At 43.1% G+C, this 24681-nt stretch overlaps 1 protein-coding gene across 14 annotated transcripts in view; it reads right to left on the minus strand.

Moving 5' to 3' along the window:
* ZMIZ1 (zinc finger MIZ-type containing 1) overlaps window positions 1-24681 on the minus strand; it is a 363974-nt gene that overhangs the window by 86133 nt on the left and 253160 nt on the right. The window contains exon 1 of one of the 14 annotated variants that reach the window (XM_081913508.1): window positions 5978-6126. The exons of 11 other annotated variants lie outside the window; for them this stretch is intronic. The gene's annotated coding sequence lies outside the window, so the exon portion shown is untranslated. Of the gene's footprint in view, window positions 1-5251; window positions 5345-5432; window positions 5546-5977; window positions 6127-24681 lie in introns of those variants that run through there. 2 more of the 14 variants (XM_081913509.1, XM_081913510.1) reach the window with 2 other exon arrangements.

Raw genomic sequence — 24681 nt, forward strand, 5'->3', positions numbered from 1 at the left:
AGGTACGTAAAAGTCTGCAGACACACATTTGCTGCATTCATGCTCCACCTTCTTAGGCATTACACATTTAGGTGTACACCAAAAAACACTGTGATAGTTGAAATGTGTGGCTGTCCCTGACTTTCCTGGGAGGGGCACTGACCGTCAGGAATTTCCATTGTTTATTTTATAAGATCTAAAAATTGTGTATAAACTTTATATAGGAGGATAGTGCAATGCACCACTTTTCCCATGGAAGATGCGTCTCAGCTAGGTGGTTTTCACAGAGTTCTGTAAAATATGCATATTTACATGGATAAAGACACATGTAAGTATCTTAAGACACAAGTGTTACATTCTCAGTAGCCTCTGAAGGACTCTGAAAACTGACTGATGGATACCTTTTGTGTTTATAAGCTCTTTTGCAGGTCTCCTGTTGGAAGAGCTGGGAAAATCCTTAAATTGCTCTCTGTGGTTCTCTAAAGAACTGCTAAAGTGCAGGAGAAGTGCAAAGGTAAAATGCTTGCTGCTATAAATTTTTTGGGGGGAGGGGAATCAAATTTTAAAATTCCAGTGGGGTGAAAATGTTTCCAAGGATATGCTCCTATAGAATTTGGATCAACAGCATTATGTTGGACAGCCGTCCCAGTATGGGAAATATTCCTGCAGGAAGTCACAATCAAGGTAACAAGTCACAATCACAGGTAACTGTGACTGACAGTATCTCCCTGTCAAAGTGACAATACAGTAAGGGGGGAAATGAGTTTGCTATTGTGGAATGTGTGAAATAGCATTAGCCTTTGAGGTAAAAGGAAGCAAAAGAGAGATAGTTTTATGAAGGCTCAACATTTAACCGTGTGTGTGTGTGTGTGTGTGTGTGTGTGTGTGTGTGTAGAGATAAGATAACTTTTCAGTAAAAAAAAATCAAAATGGTGATGGTATTCTTGGCTTGACCTAGAGCGATTCATTCTAATGCAGTAATGCGAATTGCAATTCATGTCCCTGGCTGCAACATGTAAGGGCTGCCTGTAGGTGTCAGGGACTGGTTGGATGCAGAGGAATGGTGGGAGGAACAAGCTGGTGAATCCCCATGGAAAGAAGGCTCAGAGTCCAGGAAGTGGTGGTGGGACTATGGTGAGTAGTCGGAAGGGGAAGAAGACTAGAAGGACGAGGTGAAAAGGTAGCAGGGAGAGTCTGTGGCAGAGAGGCATTGAAGCAGCAGTGGAGGGAGGCTAAGAAGCAGAGAGGCTTGGGAAGAGGCACGGATGTCTCCCCCGTGATGAGAGAGTAGTCAAGACTCATGGTGTTCTTGTAATATCTATTTTACTTCAAATATAAAAGTAGAGCATGAGGGAGCAGGAAGGCATCCAAGCAACCACTGCTGGTCTAGGTCTTAGTTTGAAGAAGAGATAATAGATTTTTGCAGATGCCCAAATCTGCTGCTTGTCGGCTACCTGGAAAAACTTTTCCTTTCTCAGGCCATGCTCCTAGCTTCAGAACTGTTTGAGCATGGTGCTGACACAGTCAAGATTACAAGTTTGGTCCCCATATGCGACATCTGAATATTCCTGCATTGCAGGGAGTTGGACTAGATGATCCTCAGGATTCCTTCCAACACTACAATTCTAATAAAAAGTGCTTAAGAGAAGCTGAAATATCTGTCATTTTGATACATGAAGCACACCTCTGTCAAATGCCATTGTTTTCTAGGACATGATTATTACTGACCTTGCTATGTGGGAACATTTGGAGGGAGGGAGCTGCACCATGTGAAAGTGAATTAAGGTGAGCCTTTCATTGGTTTCTTACTGGGGGGGGGAGAGTAAATTCTATGATGGCTCCTGCTGCCCCCCCCCCCACTGCAGAAATAGCATAAAATCTAATCCAGACTGTACCACATTTATTTGATCACAGCTTCATCCCTTCCCCCAGTTCATCCCAGTAAAGAGTGAGGGAATGTTTTGGTCGTACCATCAAGAAAATGATATACTGAATGTACTACAGCCTGGATCAGATATTACTCTCTCCTCATGTTTAGTAAGGGGCATGCATGCACCTAGGACTCTTACCAAGGTTAAGATTTCTCCCTGGCAATCGATGTCTGAACAATTCTCCGAGCTGTCATACATTTTATTTCAAAAATGTATAAAGTAAAACAGCTCTGAGGAGCCTAAGATGAACTATAATATGATAAACTGAAATAATGATCAGATCTGAATGGGAAAATGAATATATGTAAATATAGTCATCATTTTTTAAAAAACGCAATAGAGCAAAAACATGTGGATGGCTAGCTCACACTTTCAGGAAGTTCCCAGGGTGAGGCTATGCATGAGGATTAACAATGGTTCTCAATAGCTGGGATCATCAGGGCAAGAGCAGGTGATCTTTAAAAAGGTAAAGGTAAAGGTACCCCTGCCCGTACGGGCCAGTCTTGACAGACTCTGGGGTTGTGCGCCCATCTCACTCAAGAGGCCAGGGGCCAGCGCTGTCCGGAGACACTTCCGGGTCACGTGGCCAGCGTGACAAAGCTGCATCTGGCGAGCCAGAGCCGCACACGGAAACGCCGTTTACCTTCCCGCTGGTAAGCGGTCCCTATTTATCTACTTGCACCCGGAGGTGCTTTCGAACTGCTAGGTTGGCAGGCGCTGGGACCGAGCAGTGGGAGCACACCCCGCCGCAGGGATTCGAACCGCTGACCTTTCGATCGGCAAGTCCTAGGTGCTGAGGCTTTAACCCACAGCGCCACCTGCATCCCACTAAATGAGCAATTGCCTAAGATTCATTTCTATGGGGAAAAGTAAATTAATGTACTTTTGGGAAGCACTTTTCTGGCAAGGGCAAATTTGGCCCTCCCCTTTGAAGGCTGGGTGGCTCAGCCTCTATGGTATACAGTGGTACCTCCGGATGCGAACGGGATCCGTTCCGGAGCCCCGTTCGCATCCTGAAGCGAATGTAAAACACGTGTCACATTTCACCGCTTCCGCGCATGCACGTGACATCATTTTGAGCGTCTGTGCATGCGCGAGCGGTGAAACCCAGAAGTAGCACACTCCATTACTTCCGGGTCGCCGTGGAGCGCAACCTGAAAATATTCATCCTGAAGCTACTTCAACCCGAGGTATGACTGTATGTGTGTGAGAGAGGTTCGATGTACTTTTGTAAGCAGAGTTCATACAGATGCACTGCACCTGAAAGCTTCCTGCCGTCACATACCCATGCCCCACCCATCATATCAATAGACCTTTTGCTGTGATGTACACAAAGTTTCAAAGCTTTGCCTCACAGGGCTCCCACAGACCTAAAGGATGTCCAGTCCAACCCTTTCCCCTTGCAGCAGAGCCTTCCACACAAATCCCTTTTACAACTTGCTCTGCCTCATCTGTGGCATAAACAAGGATGCCTCCTGAAGGAAGTGCTGACAAAATTTAAGGAACGCAGGTGCCTCCAGACAACAAGCCCAGTTCATGCTACAGAGGAAGGCTGAAATGGTAGCAATCAAAATAAAACAAAACCTTCTCGAATACAGTAATTGTATTATATTGCTGGCATGTGTATGTGTGTGTGTTGATACTTCATGACCCTGAATGTAGTAGTGAGACTGATATCAGAGCCTGAAGCCAAGGAGGTCTACTTGGCCCCTGTATCCTCAACCTGACTCTCGTTCCATCACAAAAAAGGGCATGTTTAGTGGGGAGAACCTCCCTCCTCCCAGGGGGTGGGGGAGACAACAAAGTTCTTAATAGTACCTTGATAACTGATTAAGAGCTTTTGAAAGACTGTTTCCCCCTCACACTATTTTGCAAAACATTTCTTGTACTCAGTAAACACCACATTTATATGATTCTTCGGCCTGACACCTGTTAAGACTATGATAGCTCCCCTTAATTTATTACATCGAAAGTTCAGTTAAAGCCACTCTGGGATGACAAGACTTTGCTAACGGCCATTAAAAGGCAAGAGTTTTTGGATCAGGCCCCAACTGGCCTTAGTTCAGCTACGCATCAGTTGCTGCTAATTGCATGACCTGCACGAGAACGCTGGAATGAATCCCACCCCTTCTAAGAATCAGGCCCCAAGCAATAGGAAAAAACAATGCTCTATCCTGCCACAGAAACCCGCCAATCAAGCTGTTTATTGCAAAGCACACCTACTTCACTCAGCAAATTGATGGAGGCTGCCAGTGCTGAAACTCCATCTCAGTTAAACGGTGACGTCACTCAGGTGCACAAACCAAAACATTGGCACAGCTTTCCTTAACATGCTGCAGCCCTTATTTTGCTGCTTGCTAAGCTAAAGCTGAAACTCTGCAGTGCTAGATTTCGGGTCCTATTAAGGACTGATTTCTCTAGCCAGTTGTGAGCAATCACACTTTCCCCCCCAATTCATTCAATACTCAAAACTAAAACAAAACATGTCCCTTGGAACAAGCATGTGGAATTCTAGTATCTCGGTTCTTCCAGTGACTGCAGATTTTAGGCTTGCTTAATAGCCTTTAAATATATTCATTAAATGTCAACAATACAAACTACACTCAACTTTTAGATACCTTCCCAGCTGAAACTAAGAAGCATCCTTGAAAGATTGTTCACGGAGGCATGTTTGCCAAAAGCCTGATACAAAGCAATTAATTTTCAAAATGATGGCAATGATCTTGAAAGAGTTAAAGCACAACGGTGCTGCCTAATATCCCAGCTGCTTGGGATTTAGTAATCTAGTAATTTTGGGCAGCATAGACATGCTGAGGTTGAAGAGAAAGGCCACTGTAGCCTTGCATGCACTCTGTTCACCATGGTTACTAGCTAAATAAATTAAAGTATCAACATCTTGTCAAATACCTGGCTGCACAGGGCAGGATTTCTCCCCTTAAAATAAAATCACCCTCAGACAAAAAACCACACTAATGGGGGGAGAAACCAACAACCGCAAACCACACACACATATCCCAACCGCACTCACACCCTAAAACCCAGATAGACCGTTTCACGAAAAATGGGAATGCAATCTGAACAGAAACTGTATTAGAAACATGCCCTAGTTTGCAAGTGGAGTCCTGTCTTTCATCCCCTTGTGCTGCCTTTGCCATCTGACAACACACTTCTACCCACAATGCTCTCTCTCTCACTCTCTCTCTCTCTGCCTCACGCACGCGCAAGCACGCACCCAGAGACATGCTCTCTCTCTCTTGCACACACACACCTCATCAGAGAAGCTGGAGTGAGCCCACACTCACACACAACACACATGCACACCCCCGCAGATGCCAACTTACCCACAAGTTCTATTTCAGTCAAAACTGGCGTCCTCCACTCCCCAACCTCGAGGGGGGTGGTATTTCTCCCTCTCTTCTGTTGCAAGGAGGGTGGGGTGGGGGGGAAGGCCACATCTATCTGAAAACACTTCTAGGCAGAAAGAAAAGCATGTAGTTGCAGAACAAAGAAAGCCAGGGCTACCTTAATCTCAGCAGCGCAAGGCAGCCAGTAGCTATTTTTCGAGTCTGCTCTCTCTCTCCCCCCTCTCCGAGGGCATCCTGCGCTCTCGTTCTTTTTCTTTGCCTGTCCAGCTCCTGCACAACACACATCAATTATTCATCGCTTGTCTCCCGGTTTCCAGGCAAAACCAATCACAGATGGAGCCTTGCTAATGGGCTCATGCCGTACTTGCCAACAGGCTATTTGTGCTGCCAGCGACAACCCTCCAGAGACAATAAAGGGAGAATCAGGTTCAGCTTTAGAACTTCACACATCTACGCGGACAGACCTGAAACAAGCGAGGGGGCACGCAGTGGCGTCCGCATGACATTGCTGGGAGAGGGTGGGCGGGCGGGTGTCTGTGTGCAGCGCTTGCAAATATGAAAGGAGGCTCCATTAACAAAAAAGAAAAACACCCTTCTCTCTCTCCCCCTCCCCAACGCTGCTTGAAAGGACTGGAAAGAGATGAGGAGGGGGAGAGAAATAAAGGAGAGGGGGGGGGAATCAAACACTAGGAAAATTCTCACCTCAACTGCATGTTACTGGTATTGATGGTTTCCTTTTGCTGTCTCTAGTGGTCCATCCCTTTGCTCTCCCATTATACCCATCTATCACCTACGTGCGCACGCACGCACACTCACACACTCACACAGAGATACACACAAGCAGACACAGCCACTTTGCCAGAAGGGAGAGAGAAAGAGAACGGGAGAGGGAGTGGGGTGGGGGGGGGGAATCCAGGCATCTCACATTTCAAACTTGCAAGGAGGGGTGGTGCTAGGAATATTAGGACAAAGGGCTGCTCTCTGGAACGCCGCCAAAAGGCTAAAATTACCCCCCTCGATCAATTAATCAGAAGCAACACTTGTTTGAGTGTGTCTAGCAAGCCATTAAGGGCGCCTGGTCAAAAAAGGGGCTTCTGTTTGGGAAAGAGCTGGTGTACAGGGTCTCCCCGCATCCCCTATTTAGAAATACTGTTGACTAAATCCATCAAACTAGTCAAGCTAATTAAGCGTCCAGAGGAGGAAGGTTCTGCTTTTTAGGAGACAGCAGCGACGTTGGTGGCTTCCTGCGTGAAGGCAATCAGCCCACAAAAAGGAAGGGGAGGAAGTGGACACACGCCACCTGTACCAGAATACGAAATTCATATTGGCGTAATTCTGGCATGAATCACTGTTTGAAAGGACAAAACAAAGAGGGTTGTTGCCATTTCGTCAGCTAGTACACCTGAAAAGAAGGTTGAGGTGGATGGATTTGGAGCCGAGCTTTCATTTGGCTGTCTTCCTCACATCCAGCAGGTTACTCCCTGGGGAACATCCAGTATTTATGCAAACCTTTATGTGCTCAAAGCTCAGCACAAACTACATGTGAGAAGCAACTGCAGTCTAATTATTTGGCCCTCGTTCACACACGTCTGGAAGCTTAACTCAGGAAAGGAGCAACACACACAATTAGAATGGGAAAAGGCACTTTTACTGCTCAGCCAAATTTACAGTAATTATGGCTTTCTTTGACCTAGTTGTCATCCATTCCACATTATTTGCCTCAACCCATTCCCCAGATCCAGAAGTGACTTGTGGGACCATTCTTGTGGCAGCAGATTATAAAATGGGAAGCAGTCAAAGGGCAGCAGAACGTTTAGGATACTTCAAGGAGAGTTGTGTGTATGCTATAATTCTGTAAGATCACAGGGCAAAGAACCCCAAAGGATGCAATGGGTCAATGGGTCTGTCTGCTAACCAGGGATGGCTGTGGGCAGGATTCCTGCATTTGCAGGGGTTGGGCTAGATGACCCATGGGGTCCCTTCCAACTCCACAATTCTGTGGTGCAGAATAGGGCACAGAATTTAGAATTAAAAAGCAATTTTCTAGCTCTTATGGCTCAAAAATATGCTTGATAATATGTAAACAAACTTTGAAGGAATCTCAGGAGACGTGACTGCGTAGAATTTCAAGTGGTTGAACCACAGCTCCTTGTCCCTTCCCATGACTATCAGAACTATCCAAATTTACTCAGTATATTTTATACAGGTCACAGAACTCAGATCTCTCCCCCCCCCCCCGCCCCAGAATGAAATATGGATTGCTTGGCAACAGTTCTAAATTTATTTATTTAATTTACTAAATCTGGGATATGTGGAGCTGTGACGTGTTGTTTAATCCTCCAAGCGGTAGATCAGGACCCAATATAAGGCATGTCAGTGCAATTACTACTACAGTATAAACAAATCTGATATCTAGGAAGGGATGCCTAAGATGAGAATCTGATGTTTCTTACAATGGCACATGATCCTGAGCTTGTAGATGTCTCACCCAGATACTCAGGATCATAGCAAAGGGAGAATAAAGAATCAGGGTTCTGATGTTCTGAACAAGTGAGGAAGGTGAAGAATCATAATGGAGGTAAAGGAGTCCCAAACCAATTTCACTGCCCCACAAAGGGGTAGTACTTAAGAGAATAATTTATGGGCTAGGAAATCCCAGTGCCAGATATATATACCCTGTGGAGCCCCCTAGGCAGCTGAAATCTTGGGGGGCCCCTCGTAAAACTATGAAAGCTTGATTATAAAAAGGTACAATCTGCCTACAGTGGTACCTCGGGTTACATATGCTTCAGGTTACAGACTCTGCTAACCCAGAAATAGTACCTCGGGTTAAGAACTTTGCTTCAGGATGAGAACAGAAATCGGGCTCCGGTGGCGCGGCAGCAGCGGGAGGCCCCATTAGCTAAAGTGGTGCTTCAGGTTAAGAACATTTTCAGGTTAAGAACAGACCTCCGGAACGAATTAAGTTCTTAACCTGAGTTACCACTGTATTTGTCAATCCAATCCCCAGTTCAGATTAAAGCTGAGCCAAATTTCCAGGAGTTTCAAGGTTTAGCACAAAGGTATTGGGGAGGGTCAACACTCCAGCTGAAAGGGAGGCCACTTCTGCCCCACTGCTGGTTGTTCTGGAACTTCTTCCCTTGACATATTACTTCCAAGATAATGTGACTTTCAACAGGAAAAAAAAAATCCCAGCCATAATTTACACTCTGAACAGCAGCCACATCCAGACTAACCCTCAACACCCAGATTACTAATATGAGGATAAAGTTGGCCTACAATGCAGGGCTGTAGCAAAGGTTACTGAGATCATTCATAAGAAACACTTTGAGCACTTTAGCAAGAGTACTATATTCCTCTTATAGCAGCTGCTTTCAGGATCAAGATAGGAATATACTGAATTTTTTTTGAGAGAACGAATTTTGGATATTTTAACATTGCTCCAACTGTACAAATTATTTACAACGCCACATACCATACCTTTTAACAAGACTTTCAATAATAGTTTTAATGAATTCCTTATACAAGGTTTAAATTTCAAAATGGGAATTGAATCCCCGACCTTTTAAAGAACAACTACTTGGCTTTCATTTCAAGAGATTTTCAAGTTAAAAGAAGTTTTCTGTATGGAGTGAATGATTGCAAAGTACATAAACAGGAAGACAATGAGAACTTTCCCCTTCTTGGAGGGAAAAGTGGCAGTTTAAGTTGTGGCCAACCAAGAACCAGTCTTTCCTTGACACAGCATCCTGTGGTAAAAAACCCACTTCCTATCCAAGCGCAACCTTCAAAAAATCTATCAAGCCTCACCACAGATGTGCTTGCCTGGGCTATCTTGCCGATTTCAATTAGAAGAACAGAAAATTGCCAAGAATGTGTTTTGCCTTTTTTCTCTCAGACTAAAAAAGCAAAGAAAGAATCTCGTAGCACCTTAAAGACTAACCAATTTTATTATGGTGTGAGTTATTGTGAACTGTAACCCACTTCATTTTGGTGAAGTGGGCTCTAGTCCATGAAAGATCATAGCATAATAAAATGTTTTAGTCTTTAAAGTGCCACAAGACCCTTTAGTTTTATTCCATGTTTCTCCAGCTAACGCACCTACTCATCTGGAAATTGTTACAATAGAAAGGACCAGCGTTCTTTTGCAAGCATCTGCTGTACATCACAGAAATTGTTGTTCTCAATTTAAAAAATAAAATAAAACCCACAGTATGACATTATAGCGGGGTATTTGGAATGTCACTCTTTTTTATTAAAACAGAACTCATGCTCTTTTAAAAACTATAATTATGTAGACAGCAGAGTTGCTCAAGAGTGTATGCGGGAGGAAGTGAGAAAATGGGTGTGTGGGGTGGCCCTCCAAGACTGAAGTCTAAAATTAGGAGTTGAGCCTTAGCCAGGTCTGTGGATAAGCATATGTTTCAGGAGCTTATATACAGAGCCCTACTGATTGTTAGATCTTTCTGCAGTTGATAAATGGAGTCATGACAGCACTAATCACACAGGTGTTTACAGGGCTGCTCCTACATGGTTCTACTCATTGTGACAGGTTTGGGTCCAACATACATTAGGATTGAATCTTAATGTATGTATGACTAAGCATTCCCCATCTAGGTGCTGGGTTTGGATAGTAAGCACGTGAGGGAGGTGCACTCACCAGAGTCTAAGCCACAGCATCGTTAGGAAGAATTGCGTAACTCTATGACCCTAATTCTGCGCTACCCATGGGCAACTACAACTGGGTGCAACAAGTAACAGTCCCAGATGCAGAAGAGCATCCCACAACCCCATCTGCCTCAAAGGACTCACGCAACTGGTCAGTGGAGCCGGGTAAGCATCATAATGCTGCTGGGTCTGCATGCGCAAGTGGCAGCTTTATCCACACATAGGTGCTTTTTCGGAAGAAGAGCTGGTGCTACCACTAGGCAGAGTGATAGAGCTGCATGAAGCAGCAGATGCTGTCCTGGAAGACACTATCCCATCAGTTTCCTCAATGTTAAGAGACTCAACTGTCAATCTGGTTGAGTTCTGTATCTGGAATTGGGGGTGAGAGGTTGCCATCTGGTCAGCCTCTAAGCACAGAGTGTCTTGAGTAAGCCTTGGTTAGCTTAGCCAGTGGATGACTCAGGAGTGTTATCTTAAAGGTAAAGGGTAAAGGGACCCCTGACCATTAGGCCTAGTCATGGACGACTCTGGGGTTGCGGTGCTTATCTCCCTTTACTGGCCGAGGGAGCCGGCGTACAGCTTCTGGGTCATGTGCCCAGCATGACTAAGCCGCTTCTGGCGAACCAGAGCAGCGCACGGAAACACCATTTACCTTCCCGCCGGAGTGGTACTTATTTATCTACTTGCACTGCATGCTTTCGAACTGCTAGGTTGGCAGGAGCTGAGACCGAACAACGGGAGCTCCCTAGGCTCTGTGGTTTATTTTACTTTACTCATTTTTAAATGGTACTTTCACTAAGCCTTTGAAATGACTCCAACTGCCTCATAGCGCTTCTCTCCCATATCAACATTTATTCAGGTGGCATTGTACAATCAAGATTTATCTATGCAATCCAGAAGGCACAAGACTGCAATTCGCTTAAGGCCTGGGCCTCACCCACGGAGCTATGCAACATAAATGGGTTGATGGAATAAAGAAGCATTTCCCTATATTTTTCATACCATGGGCAATGAGGACGTGTTTGGGAGTCCCCTGCACCTTTCAATTACAGCATAAAATGCCTCGTGCGATTCAGTACATCCTAACTCTCTCCCTTGCAATATCACCTCTACCAATTTCTCAGTCAATATTGAAATGAGACTCCTGTGCTCTGAAGGGCAGAGACCACTGGATGCATGGCGGCTAGAGTTTTTCAAGGCGTTGCTTCACCCCTTCATATAGCACACTACTTTGACTTAGCATACAGTTTGGGAATCCATTAATTCAGATGCAGAAACCACAGAGCTGAATACTCATTCCTGCCTCACACTTACCAGTCTCTTTTCAAAAACACACATACCCTTCCAAGATTGGACAATATCCTATGTCAAAAGTCAAACTGAGCTGAGACTTCTAAGGAGAAAAATTAAACGCATGATCCACCAGGACTTCTACTCAAGCCCCTGCTCTTGCATCCCATTCATTTCCACCAGCAAAGTATGTTTTTAATAAATTTATACCCAATACATACAATTTCCACTTTAGATTTTAAAATCTCTCTCTCCCCCCCCCCCAACTTCCTATGCAGTTATATCCATGGTCAAGTGCAAAAGTTCAGGGACGCTTCATTTTAAAAACTACTTTCCGGTCCCTCCCTCCCCAACTCTCCTTCTGTCTCTCTCTCTCTTTTAGTTGAAGCAGTTCACAGTAGACAAATCACTTATCTAGAAATTATGTACTTACTTTTCCTTTGACAAATCTTCAGCAGGTTTCTAATCCCACCATGCCACTTGAAATATCACTTTCTGTGATGACATTTGAGTCACAGTTGTCACAGGCACCAGGCACTGTAGTTAAATGGATTAAATCATACTTCATAGCACATTGCATTTTGGACAAGGAGTGGTTTATCATTGGTAGAAATTAATCATAACAGGTCTTCCCCCCTCCAGGGCAAATTCCCAATCATTTTCAAAGATTACTATGTTTAAGCTCCAATGACGACTGTGTGTCAAATTACATCATGGGAAATGTTGTCTCACAGGGATAACTATTTAAAAGCTCCCACTGAAGTTTTTTTATACCAGGGAGGAGTAAATGTCTGTATTGGGGCGGAATATTGCCATAGAGAAGAACCGGGCCAAGAGTGATGCTTAGCTCCAGAACCTACAAAACATGGCTTCTATTTTGTAATGGTAGATTTTGCCTAGTTTTTGCCTTTGGATAACATACACAAGTACACACACACACACATATATACCCTGAACAAATATTTCATATTATTTTAAAGCAGTCATATCCAAAATGTATACATGTAGGCTTGAGTTCAATAAAAAGGTTTATTGAACTATGCATGGCTGGCAGGCTGTGTTGGCTTGGTGGGTCACAAGCTGTATGCAGGTGCTGTGCAAATTCTTGCACAGTACTTCATGATGACAGCACTTGGCCCTTTTATCTGTATACTAAAAAGAGAAAGGAAAGAGCAACCACATACGAAGCAGCCGAACCAAATGAGTATGGTTTTGAGAGATGAGACACACATTCACTCCAGAAGTAGCATGAGAATGAGAGAAAAGCAGGTATATTAACTCTGTGGGGTAGCAATGAGAAACTAAGTTTGTTCAGCAGTGAGTAGAGCTCCAAGAAACAGTTCCAGGAAATAAGTGATATTTATGTTTCCCCACTGCTCTCTTAAATATAGACTGTTCTAGGGAAATAAAATACCCCTATAATCATAATTTAAAGGCCACATATAAAAATGTCTTGGCTTTTTCATGTCTAAGTATGTTTGTTTTGAAGTGTAGGATTGTAATGGTAAAAACTCCTATGGAAGGTGTCATAAGACACCTGGCACATTAAGCGAATGTGGTTAATGCACACTTTTCCCTGAAGTCGACTACAATATGGCATGTGAAGAAACTATATGCCTGCACTGAAGTCTGACTCATATCCTCTAAGCAGCCACTCTGATTTCTGGGATATCTCAGTCATTAAAGCTTGGAATCTCAGGGTTGTGGGTTCGAACCCCATGCTGGGCAAAAAATTCCAGCATGGGGGGTGGTGTGGACTAGATGATCCCTTCCAACTCTACAATTCTGTGAAGACTCTATGAAGACAAGCTATGTTGACCAAATGCCAACTTTTGAAGCAATTCTAGTAGGGATGACACACATGTGGAAATGATGTGAGAAATCTAAGAAGCTTAGAAGTGAAGCAAGATTTCCCCAAGGGTTTCCCCTCCCCCCCCAGGGGGGGCATATTGGTCCAACGTCATTCAAATCCCCACTCAGCCATTAGGTGACTTTAGCTAAGTGCCTGTGTGTCAAACTGTGCACAATGCTAAAACATCTTGGAACCCCATGACTGGGGTTTAAATTCTCCTCTATGACGAGAGAAACGATATAACCTGAGGTCTATCTGAGCTTACTTAACGGAAGGGTGGGATATACATGTCCTACAAAAATAAACAAAATTGATAGGACTTTCATGTACAGTGAAGGTATTATGTAAAATGATGATAGGAAAAATAAATAATAAATCACTGGGGAAAAGAAAACACTTACTGGAGCTTTTTTGAATGCTCCCCCCTGGAAAAAAAATTATCTAAGAATTTATGAGAACAAGATTAAAAACTGCAATTAACCCAGGCTTCTCTCTTTAGTAATTATTCATATACCTGTTTAGCCGATAATAACTCCTAGCTCCAGGCTGTCTGCCTGCAGTGCTAGGACACAGACAGGAACCTCTGCGAAATTGACTTCCCTGGCTACACTCGTGCTTGCAAGAGCTATTTTCAAGGGCAGATGTACAATGTTATATGGGTAAAGGGACAAGCAAATTAAAGATGGGTGTTCTGTCAGAAAAGTAATGAAGACCTTGCGTCAGCATTTACCTCCATTTATAAGACTTCAGGGCTTTAACTCTTTGCTTTCTATTAGGCAAGTTGCAACAAGCAAGTTACAAAAACAAAGACACAGTATCTACAATATTTTAAACAGAAACCAACAGGGTGTTTTTTTTAAATGTAGTGCTTTTATTGATTTTATTCTTTTCTGGTTCCATGAAGATGCTTCCATTTCAAATGCTAATTCAGCCTAGTCCCAAAGAACTAGCAGACCTGCTCATGCTCATCTTTGATGATGGTAAATGAAGAAATGGGTTTTCTTTTATTTATCTCCTTTTGGAAACATCTCCTTAGGACTCTTCCCCCACCTCCAGTTGTTCTGGTCTACATCACAAAGAGATGCCCACAAACCCACTCACCACCAGCTGGTCAAAAGGTTAATGCCCTCAACCCTCTGGCATCAAGATATCCAGTGCCACGCAAAACCCCCAGCCCTGAAGTCTCCAAGTAAATAAGGAATGGGAAGAGTCCTTTCCAGGCACTGGGAAAGATTCTTGCTCTTACACATTCTACATCAGAAGTTTCCAAACTTATTTGGCCTATCTCCCCCATTTCAGCAAAAAAAAACCATTACTCAGTGCCCCTCTGGAAATTGACCTTCTTTAAGCGAAGAAGCAGGGCTGTGTCACAGCCTGCTTGCCATTGGTCAAATAGGTGGGCAAGCTGTGATCCACTTCCTGAGCCTGAGTGAAGCTGAAATGGGTTCACCCAAGGTCAGGAAAACCTGTTGCCTTCAGCACAACTGCCGGATCTAGGGAAGGTTACCGACATGGTAGTAAGCGTCATTACACAATAAATGAAACATATATGAATGGGTTTGGTTCTTCTCCCATGCCCTTGTTTTTATTCAATGCGCCCCCCCCCCAACTGCACCCGAGGATACTTCTCCCCTGGATCATTCCAGCAGCCCCCACTGGGTGGTATCGCCCACTTTTGGAAACACTGTACAGTACTATATAAATGAAATAAGACCATGCACCAATCAATGAGCAATCACACCGGTGTAGAAATCAACCATGTCATTCAGCCAGTCCACTTCCTTCAAAGGCTATTGGATTGGCATGGGAAGCAAGCATACAGCAGGGTCTTTCAGGCTGTTTAGGTATGGTTCCCATCAGGCAAAAAGTGTCTTACAGAATTCTCCCACACATTTGCTGATGAGCCTCATATTGCATTGGTACAGCTGTTCACATTTAGTACTCCCTCGTACTTGTGAAAGAAATGATAGGATACGCTATTAATAGCTTTACTACATCTGCATTTGGATGTAAATACTGAAATACATTATATAGACATATTAGATATTACAAAAATTCTGTACAGTACAAGGGTCAAGGAGGTTTTCAAAGTTTTCAATATCAGCAGATGCTAAACAAACTTCCCCCCAAACAAAAGCTTGGAAATTCTGCTCCTAAAAAAGAGCCCCCTGGATCAGACCATAGGCCTATCCAGGCTAGCACCTTGTTTCTCAAAGTGGCCAACCAGATAGAAATCCACTAGCAGAACATTAGGGTAATGGCCTTCCGCAATTGGTTCCTCATCAATTGGCATTTACTGCCTTGGATATTGAAGATAACCTATAGCTATCATGACTAGTAGCCATTTATAGCCCTATCTTCCATAGATTTCTCTAACCACTTTTCAGCGCTGTCTAAATTGGCAGCCATTACCACATCTTGTTCAATTGTTTTTTGAAGTAACGTATAGTGGCTAAGGGTGTGAACTATGAGTCAAGATATCTAAACAGTGCAGATTACATGTTGAACACAAACTCATTATGTCACCGAAGGTACACCAATATTCTCATTCTCTCTCTCTCTCTCTCTCTCTCTCTCTCTCTCTCTCTCTCTCTCTCTCTCTCCCCCCCCCCACCCACCCACCCACATCTTACATCTGTGGTATGTTAATAATACTGACCTGCCTCACTGGGCTACAGTAAAAAAGAATATGGAATGGAGGTATGGGAAAAGTCATCAAATGCTCTAATGCTTTAGCATTATATTGATGCTAGAAATGATTACTATTGTTCCCTTTTGATTGATACAGCATCCACAATATGACAAGTTTTCCTGTGTGAACCAAACTAAAATGAGGAGGAGGAGTGTTAATTTCAAGTATGGGGCTTGTGCAGGAGACCTTCTTGGTTTGTGCCTGTGGTCTGCTAAAAACTATTGCTTTTGACACATACCGTTGCATAGCCATATCAAACCACTTCATGACATAGATTCCAGACAAATCATCTATTCCTTGACAAGTCTTGATGTTGTTATCTTATGGGTTTAAGAGAGGGAAAACGAGGAAGCTTCTTAAGAGCTAATCTACCAAAAACGTAGTGGCTATACAGAGAAATAAGCATCAAGCTTCCTGCATTTTGAAGCCCTGGCACTCGTGCATTAAATCATTAATGCCCGACATGAATACACGTTAATCGCCAAGTGATGGCAATATACATTGCTGTTTGATATAGGAACTGTCAGACAATTTTAAAAAAAAGGATTGTGTTTTTTTCCAATCACGTAGGAGAGATGGCACAGGAGCAAACTCAGATGGTCGGCAGCCACTAAAAAAAAGACTCCTGCCAATATTCTCTTGTCCAACTGGGGCAAGCAAGCCAAAAGTTCCTGCTCCAGGGTGCAACTGGAGTAAATAGTCAGGTTACTATCTTCCAGCTTTTGCTTTGAAAAAACAAATTCTTGCTATCCATTCTTTCCAAAAATATGAGCACAGTAATGCTGGGTGGGAATGAGGCAATACAAACCACAGATTTGGAGACCAAATACTTGGAAAGGGAACAGTGAATGAATTACAAATGCATCAGAACAGTGAAACTTTAATGAATGCCATCCTCTCACATAAGATGCTTTCTTCAGGCACTTTGACGGCCTTTCCACGTGTGCATCAATTGCAGAGGGAGGGATACGTTCCAATGGAATGTGTACAAATGCTCACATATTCAGCATTTTGTGAAAACTATTATTTCTATGATAAGCCATGATTACAGGCTTGAATGTCTCTTCACCTTTGTTAATTGCTGCTGCCGCCCCTACCTTTTATTAATTTTCTTATTGTTTTGCTTTATTGTTTGTTTTACTGCTTTGTTTTCACTTTAAATTGCAGTGGTGGTATTTGGCTTGTTCTGAATAGAATTCCCTCTATAAAATCTGTTTTGGCCTTATATTCAGAAACCCAAGTGGCATGAAGTAACTTCCACAACCTGGGGCTAGTGTGCAAGTTGCAAATCCCTCCCAGTCAGAAATATCCTGGCCACAGTTACACATGCTCTGGTAATGTTGCTTTTGGACTAATGCAATGCATTGCATGTGGGGATGTTCAGAAACTGCAGTTAGCTCAAAATAGAGCTGCTAGGTTGCTAACTAGAAATGGCTGCATTAAACATATCTTCTCAGTTTTAAAACAGCTGCAGTGGTTGCTGATCCATTTCCAAACACAATTCCAAGTGCTGGCTCTAAATGTTAAAATGTTTCATATTAAATGTACCTAAAATTAAGCAGTTCGTGAGCAGGCGGTTGTGGACCAGATCTAGGCTCTCTTGGAAGAAACTGATTTTCTAGATTCATTTCAGTTGGGATTTAGGCCCAGTTTTGATACAGAAACTGCTTTGGTCGCTGAGTACAATGACCTCTGTCAGGAGAGAGACAGGGGTAATGTGCCCCTGTTATTTCTCCTCTACCTCTCCATGGCCTTTTGATATCATTGACCGTTATATCCTTCTAGAGCGGCTGTCTGAGTTGCGGGTGGGTGGCAACACTTTTCAGTGGTCCCAGTGCTACTTGGAGGGTTGTTTCCAGAGGGTGATACTTGGAGAGTGATAGTCAGCACTGTGAAACCTTCAATGTGGAGTTCCTCAGGGCTCAATTTTATCCCCTTTGCTGTTTAACATCTATATCATGGGTAGTCAAACTAAGGTCCAGGGGGCCGGTTCTGGCCCAATCACCTTCTCAGTCCGGCCCACGGACGGTCCAGGAATCAGCATGTTTTTACATGAGTAGAATGTGTCCTTTTATTTAAAATGCATCTCTGGGTTATTTGTGGGGCATAGGAATTTGTCCGGCCCCCCACAAGGTCTGAGGGACAGTGGACCGGCCCCCTGCTGGAAAGGTTTGCTGACCCCTGATCTATATGAAACCACTAAGTGCAGTCATCTGGAGTTTTGGAGTACGCTGTCAGCAATCTGCTGATGACACACAGCTCTACTTCTCCTTTAAATCTACAGGTGTGGCAGTGGATGTGCTGGATTGTTGTCTTGCCTCAGTAATGGACTGAATGAGATCCAAAAAACTGAAGCTCTACCCAGATAACACTGAGGCGCTGTTAGTGGGTGGTTCCCTAGGCTTGATGGATGGGAGGTGGCCTGCTCTTAATGGGGTTACACTCCCTCGGAAGGAGGTGGTGCGTAAACTGGGGGTACTTCTGGATACTTTGCTGTCGCTTGAGGCTCAGGAGGCCTCAGGGGTGCAGAGTGCTTTCCATCAGTTTCATCTGGTAGCCCAGCTGCACCCCTCTGGACAGAGATAGCCTAACCTCTGTTGTCTATGCTCTGGTAACCTCTAGGTTAGAGTACTGCAGTGTGTTATAAGTAGGACTGCCTCTGAAGGAAGTTTGGGAACTTCAGCTGGTACAGAATTTGGTGGCCAGGTTGCTCACTCTGGCAAGACAGTTTGAGCATATTACATCAGGGGTCCCCAAACTAAGGTCCGCGGGCTGGATAAGACCCAAGGAACTCATTTATCTGGCCCCCAGCGACCTGTGTTCTTACCGGCACTGCGCTGCACGGCTGCCCACTTCTGGGTTAGAGGAGCACAGGAAACAGCTTGTGCGCATGAGCAAGCATTATTTCTGGTGCACATCCGGGTCAGAGGAGGCCTGTGCACATGCACACAAGCTATTTCCAGTGCACCTCCAAGCTGGAAGTGCGCAGGAAAAAGCGTGTGCGCACGCGTATGGGCATGCGCTCCCCCGCCCAATCGGTGCTGGAGACACCGGCCTGAGGCGCAGTAAGTTTGCTGACCCCTGTATTACACCAATCCTGGCCCAACAACAATGGCTGCCAATTAGCTTCCAGGTCCAATTCAAAGTGTTGGTTTTGACCTATAAAGCCTTAAACAGCTCAGAACCGCAATACCTCACGGACTGCCTCTTCCCAAGTGAACCAACCCAGACACTGAAAACGAGCAAGAAAGAATATTTTTAAATAGTCACTCCATATATTCTCCCCACACAGAGCCAAATAAATTGGAGCCACTTGTGCATTTAGTCACATGGCAGAGCTTCCATTTTAGCTGCTTCCATTTTTTCTTGAGAGAGTCCCTAAAGGAAAAAAGGCATGCACATATAATTGGTCCTTTAAACATACGCAACCCAACACTTGGACATTTTCCACCAGATGTTTAACTGGTAGGAAGCAATTTTGAACATCTGCCACCAACATACAAGGAAGTTGTTTGAAGACCACATGGAACTGAGAAAAATTAAAGCACTTCCAATTATGTCACATCGTACGCTGTGTGTTTAGGAGAAAAAGGAAAATAAAAACCAGAATATTAATGCTGAGTCACCCGCTTCGCCCCCCCCCCCATTTTTTAAAGCTAAAATAATAATAATAATCATCATCATGGTGATTTCAAATATGATTGAACTACAATTGAATATGAGGGCAGTATCCATTTTCAACTGGATTTAATAATGGAGAGTTATCCTGAGCAACCAAAGTTATCAAGCATAACACAGACTTTCAAACAGGGCTCAGATAGACAATGAAAATGTGAATATGAGTTCTAATAAGTATACATTAATAGAAACTCGAGGATTTTGGGGGCCTTCAAGTCATGTACCCACAGTAGACCTGAAAGAGGCACAGTTTGCAGAAAGGAAGTAATCCTTCAATTTTCATATATGCCGCCCCCTACACACACACACACACACACACACACACACACACACACACAATGACCCACATTTCCTATTTCATTTCTACTTCCTTAAGGAGTCTTAAATATTTAACTTGCAGGCTGTCAGGTAAAGATTAGAAGATGTGTGTAAATGATCAGAATGTTAAACACATTATTTTAACATAAAAGTGATGATTTATTTAGCTCTCTTACCTGCTTTCCCCTTTTGAATTAATTGCTGTTGATAACTTTATTAACTTCACTAGCAGCCCATCAATCCCTCTGGCATGAATTTTACAAAGTGGAAGAAATCTGATATTTTGCAGAGCTCCCTCTCTGGTTAATCCCTTGGCTAGTACATCAGGGCAAATTTACAATGTTATTTAAGCAGAGAACAATGCTTAAAAGCTTAACAATCAGCCCTAGCTAATTTAGGAGGCTTTACAGAAGGTCCCATGAGTAGACTGCTTGTGTAAGGAGAAGATCATAGTGTCCTTTGCATCTTCCCCTTGGGTAGGGGGAAAAAAACTAACTACCAGTTCGTTAATGAGATAAAGCTGGGGAGTGTGTTACTTATTTATTTATGTGGTATTAAAATCTGAATCACAAAAAGCCAAATTAATATAAATGCTTGTTTAAGATAGCCAGGCGTCTTTAAATCAATTCTCTCCTACATTTCCCCATTCTCTCTAGTTTTTTGTGAGGTTTATGGCTGCACAATGTAGCTTTCAAGGTACCAGCTAACCTCACAGGGGGCCCCATAGCTTACATACTTTCCTATAACGAGGTATCTATCTAGAATTGCGCCCAGACTGCCAGAAAAAGAGCACTGAAACCATTTAAACCACCGTGGAAACATGTGTGATGAAAATTTTACACACACAAATATCCTTTTCTTTACACAGCATTTACAAATGCTAAATACATTTCATGTACTGTACATGAGCTGCAAGTGCTCCCTATGCTGATTATTGCAATTATTATTTTTTGCTCGGATGAGCCAGTACATATTCATTATTAAACATGTATGAACAAACATTCCTGTTTTTCAAAATTTCTAGCTCCAACCCCCCCCCCCCGGATCTGCCAGTGTGGTGTAGTGGTTAAGAGCAGTAGTCTTGTAATCTGGGGAACTGGGTTCGAGTCTCCGCTCCTCCACATGCATCTGCTGGGTGACCTTGGGCCAGTCACTCTTCTTTGAAGTCTCTCAGCCCCACTCACCTCACAGAGTGTTTGTTGTGGGGGAGGAAGGGAAAGGAGAATGTTAGCCGCTTTGAGACTCCTTAAAGGGAGTGAAAGGCGGGATATCAAATCCAAACTCTTCTTCTTCTTCTTCTTCTTCATCTTTTCCTTCCTTGCCATGAAAGGATTATAACTAGTCAGTGTAAGCTCAGCATTTTGAGTCTAAAAGCATCACTTTGGTTATGTCCATTCTGGCTTATCCGCAACACTAACTTACATATTCTTTCTGATGTTTGAGCCCTAGCTAAATAAAATAGCACATTTCCAGACCCACCGCCACCCCAAAAACCCCTCATTCAGGACTTGATAATTTGAAAAGATTCCAAAACCATGTTGCTCTAGTCCTCGAGTGAGTGCACACTGGAAATGGGAGGTATGTCAGAAAAGTTAGGGATCTATCATAACAGGTTAGGATAATAAGTGAAAGACAACCATCCGTTTAACAAAGAAAAACTGGAAGTTCTTCCATAATCCAGTGCCCCCCCCCAATTTTTTTAGTGGTGCTCTCATTTTCCTACTCATATTGAAATACTGCCCCTCAGTGAGGCCAAACTTAGATTCACAACATGTTTAAGGGTATGTGTACCCCTGTGTCTCCCTCCCCCCCGCAAAGAAAAGCACTGCCATAATCTATCAGAGCTCCTTCTCTAGGTTCCCCTGACCAAGAGTGTGTGGTGGCAAGGAAGAGGGACTTTTTGGTGGTGACATCTGTTGTATAGAATGCCCTCCCCAAAATGGTGCCCATAATATGATCTTTTGGGTAGCATTTTTAAATCTTCTGGTTTAAAAATTATTTTATCCTTCTGCATTTTGGCTGGCTTTTAGAAACATTTATCCGCATTGTTTAAAAAGAACAAAAGTGGGGTTTTTTTAATATAAAAACAATTACACACAATATGTGCAGCAATAAAACTGCTAGAACATTTGCAAGCAAAGCAGGGTTTCACATTGGATGGGGGGGCTGTGTGTTGAGATTCCTGTATTGCAGGCGGTTGGACTAGATGACCCTCACAATCCCTTCCAACTCTTCGACTCTATTAATAGGTGGTATATAAATGTAATAAAAAAAATGTAAACAATGATGATAAAGTTATCAGGTCAGTGAAGGAGCCTCTGCTACTTCACAGTCACACAGGAGACCCTAGATCAGCCTTTCTCAACCTGTGGGTCCCCAGATGTTGTTGGACTACAACTCCCATCACCCCTAGCTAGCAAGGCCAGAGCTCAGGGATGATGGGAGTTGTAGTCCAACAACATCTGGGGACCCACAGGTTGAGAAGTGCTGCCCCAGATAGTAGATGGCTTTCAGCAATAGGGCAAGGCCCTATATAACTCCCACCAACTCAGCAAAAAACTGGATTTGACAGGATGATACATAGCAGTCGAGTTTTCATGAGTGCTTACTGTTTGGAGAAAGTTACATTTTGGATTGCAGTATTACAGAGAACACCCAGTTGTCTTTTTAAAATATCCTTTTCACATTGCGGTCTTGTATTTCAAGGCCATGAGGACGGTTCAATATTTTCCAGCGGGAGACAACGACCATTACAAATTCCTAACAATTTGCATCTACAGATCTCATTTTAGACCAGCAGCAAATCATTTTTTCACACTGGGATCCTAGAAGCTGCTATATTTTTTTGTCTTAATGAAATTGCTTCTGCAGTAAGCACATCAAATAATATGATTTGTTAGGGTTCCCCCTCCATGATGGGAAAGCCATGATGTTTGAAGCGAAGAAGACAAATTTGATTTAGGAGAGCTCATCATACAGGAAACCAACTGTCCCACTTTTTACTCAGATATTCAATATTCAGAATAACATCCCCAGGGAAGAACCTGGTATGCTGAAGCCTCTCCAAAATGAAGTCTGAAATGAATGAAAATGGGTTCTTATACATTTCCATTGCACAAGGACTGGTGTGGCTTGTGTTAGATCAATTGGTTCTTTTACAAAGGGTCTTAGATTAACTGATGGAAATTCATGAAGATGACTTGAAAATATGTTCTTTCCGACTTTGGAAAAAATTCCCCAAGAAACATGTCTTCCCTTATGTGAAATTATTATTCTTCCTTTCCTTTCATCACAGCTACCAGTAAAGAGACCAAGTGATTTTTGTGTGTGCAAAAACATTGGACTGGTATTTTGTATTTCTTTGTCCCATTTAAGAGATATAGTGGGCTTATTTGTCAGTGGTGTTGAGAAGTGCCTTCAAAGTTTTATTAAAATAGTTACCAGTTTTTTCCACGCTAGTATTGCTATTTTAACTTTTGGATGCATGTGCATTAACTCCATGACCTATTCAATCAATCTAGGCTCAATCTATTCCTCGTAATTTTTTTGTTGAAGTCAAAGTTCCTTCCACAGACCACCATTCTCTTCATCCTATTTCTCCTTCCTAGGCTTTCTAAGGAGAATTAGCACTCATTTTCACATCATGCATGAGAGAATATGGAAGATGCAGCTCATTATAACGGGACAGAGGGAGTTACACGGAATCTCCCTTCCACCAAATTCTTGCAGGCAAAGATTTAGCAGCTGATCATTTCAATCCACCTCCTTGACCTGTCCACGTTCTCTCTCCAATAAAGTGCCCTCACTCAGTCTTCCTTCTCGGAACCTTCCTCATTTCACATCTCCTCCTCTAGCCTTCTGCCTGCCCCAACCCTCACTAGCTTCTTAGCCTCACAGAGTCATTGCAGGGATTAACTGAGGAGGGGTATGGACAATCTACCACTCCTTGGAGAAAAAGGTGGGATCTCAATGCAATAAATAAGTTCTTCTGCTTACCTGCTTGAGAAAAGTAGAGGGGCAAACCAGATGGAAATGTCAGTCACCAACCTAGCATCCTGTGATCACCATGTGGGTCACAAAAAGCCTGGCAAATTTTGAACACTGCTCATAGATGTTATAACTCTGCTGATATGAATACCCTCACAATAATTAGAGCCATCAAATCTCTCTAGGCATAATTAGTGGCTGACCAGGGAAATATTACCAATTTACAGAAATGAAAGAAATCCCCTTACCCCTGCCCCAGTGGTGATTAGTCTCCATAATACCTCACACCTGGTTGTGTAAAAACAAACGATTGCTTGCATGAGGTAATTTCCTATAAGCAGAAAGTAAGAGGGGCAAGCAGGTTAAGTGACCTAGCCAAGGAGACACGTTGTAGGTTAAAAGGAAAAAAGAGGAAAGGAACTCGATACTTATTGGCTTATCATACATTAGGACTCTATGCTTCTGACCACAATCATTCTTCCAAAAGACATTTATCCTGTTTAAAGCCAATGACAAAACTGAAATTGACTCTTTTAGCTTGAAGTGATTCCACACACAGCACTGACCCAGGATTTCAAACATGGAAAATTTCAACAAAGAGGCAAGCTCATACTATGGAATTCAGATCTTGAATCAGACAAAGCCAGAGAACCTTAGTTTTAAATCAATCTGTGTCACATTTGGCATTTCTGTTAGGAAACTGTTGTTTCTTTCATCTCATCCTCTGTCTGAATCCCGCCTTCAGGGTGTATATACCCTCCCTTTTTACTGCCAGCATGTCATTCTCAGCATATTAAATTGAGACTTCTTAGAAAATTAACACACAAAACCAAAACAGAAAACCCACAGAGACTTAGTCCACCACAAACATAAGATTCATCTTTCTTTAAGCCACGTCCCCAGACACACTCAAAATAACTT

This window comes from Podarcis melisellensis, assembly GCF_964234715.1.
Source record: "Podarcis melisellensis genome assembly, chromosome: 5".
Lineage (NCBI taxonomy): Eukaryota > Metazoa > Chordata > Lepidosauria > Squamata > Lacertidae > Podarcis > Podarcis melisellensis.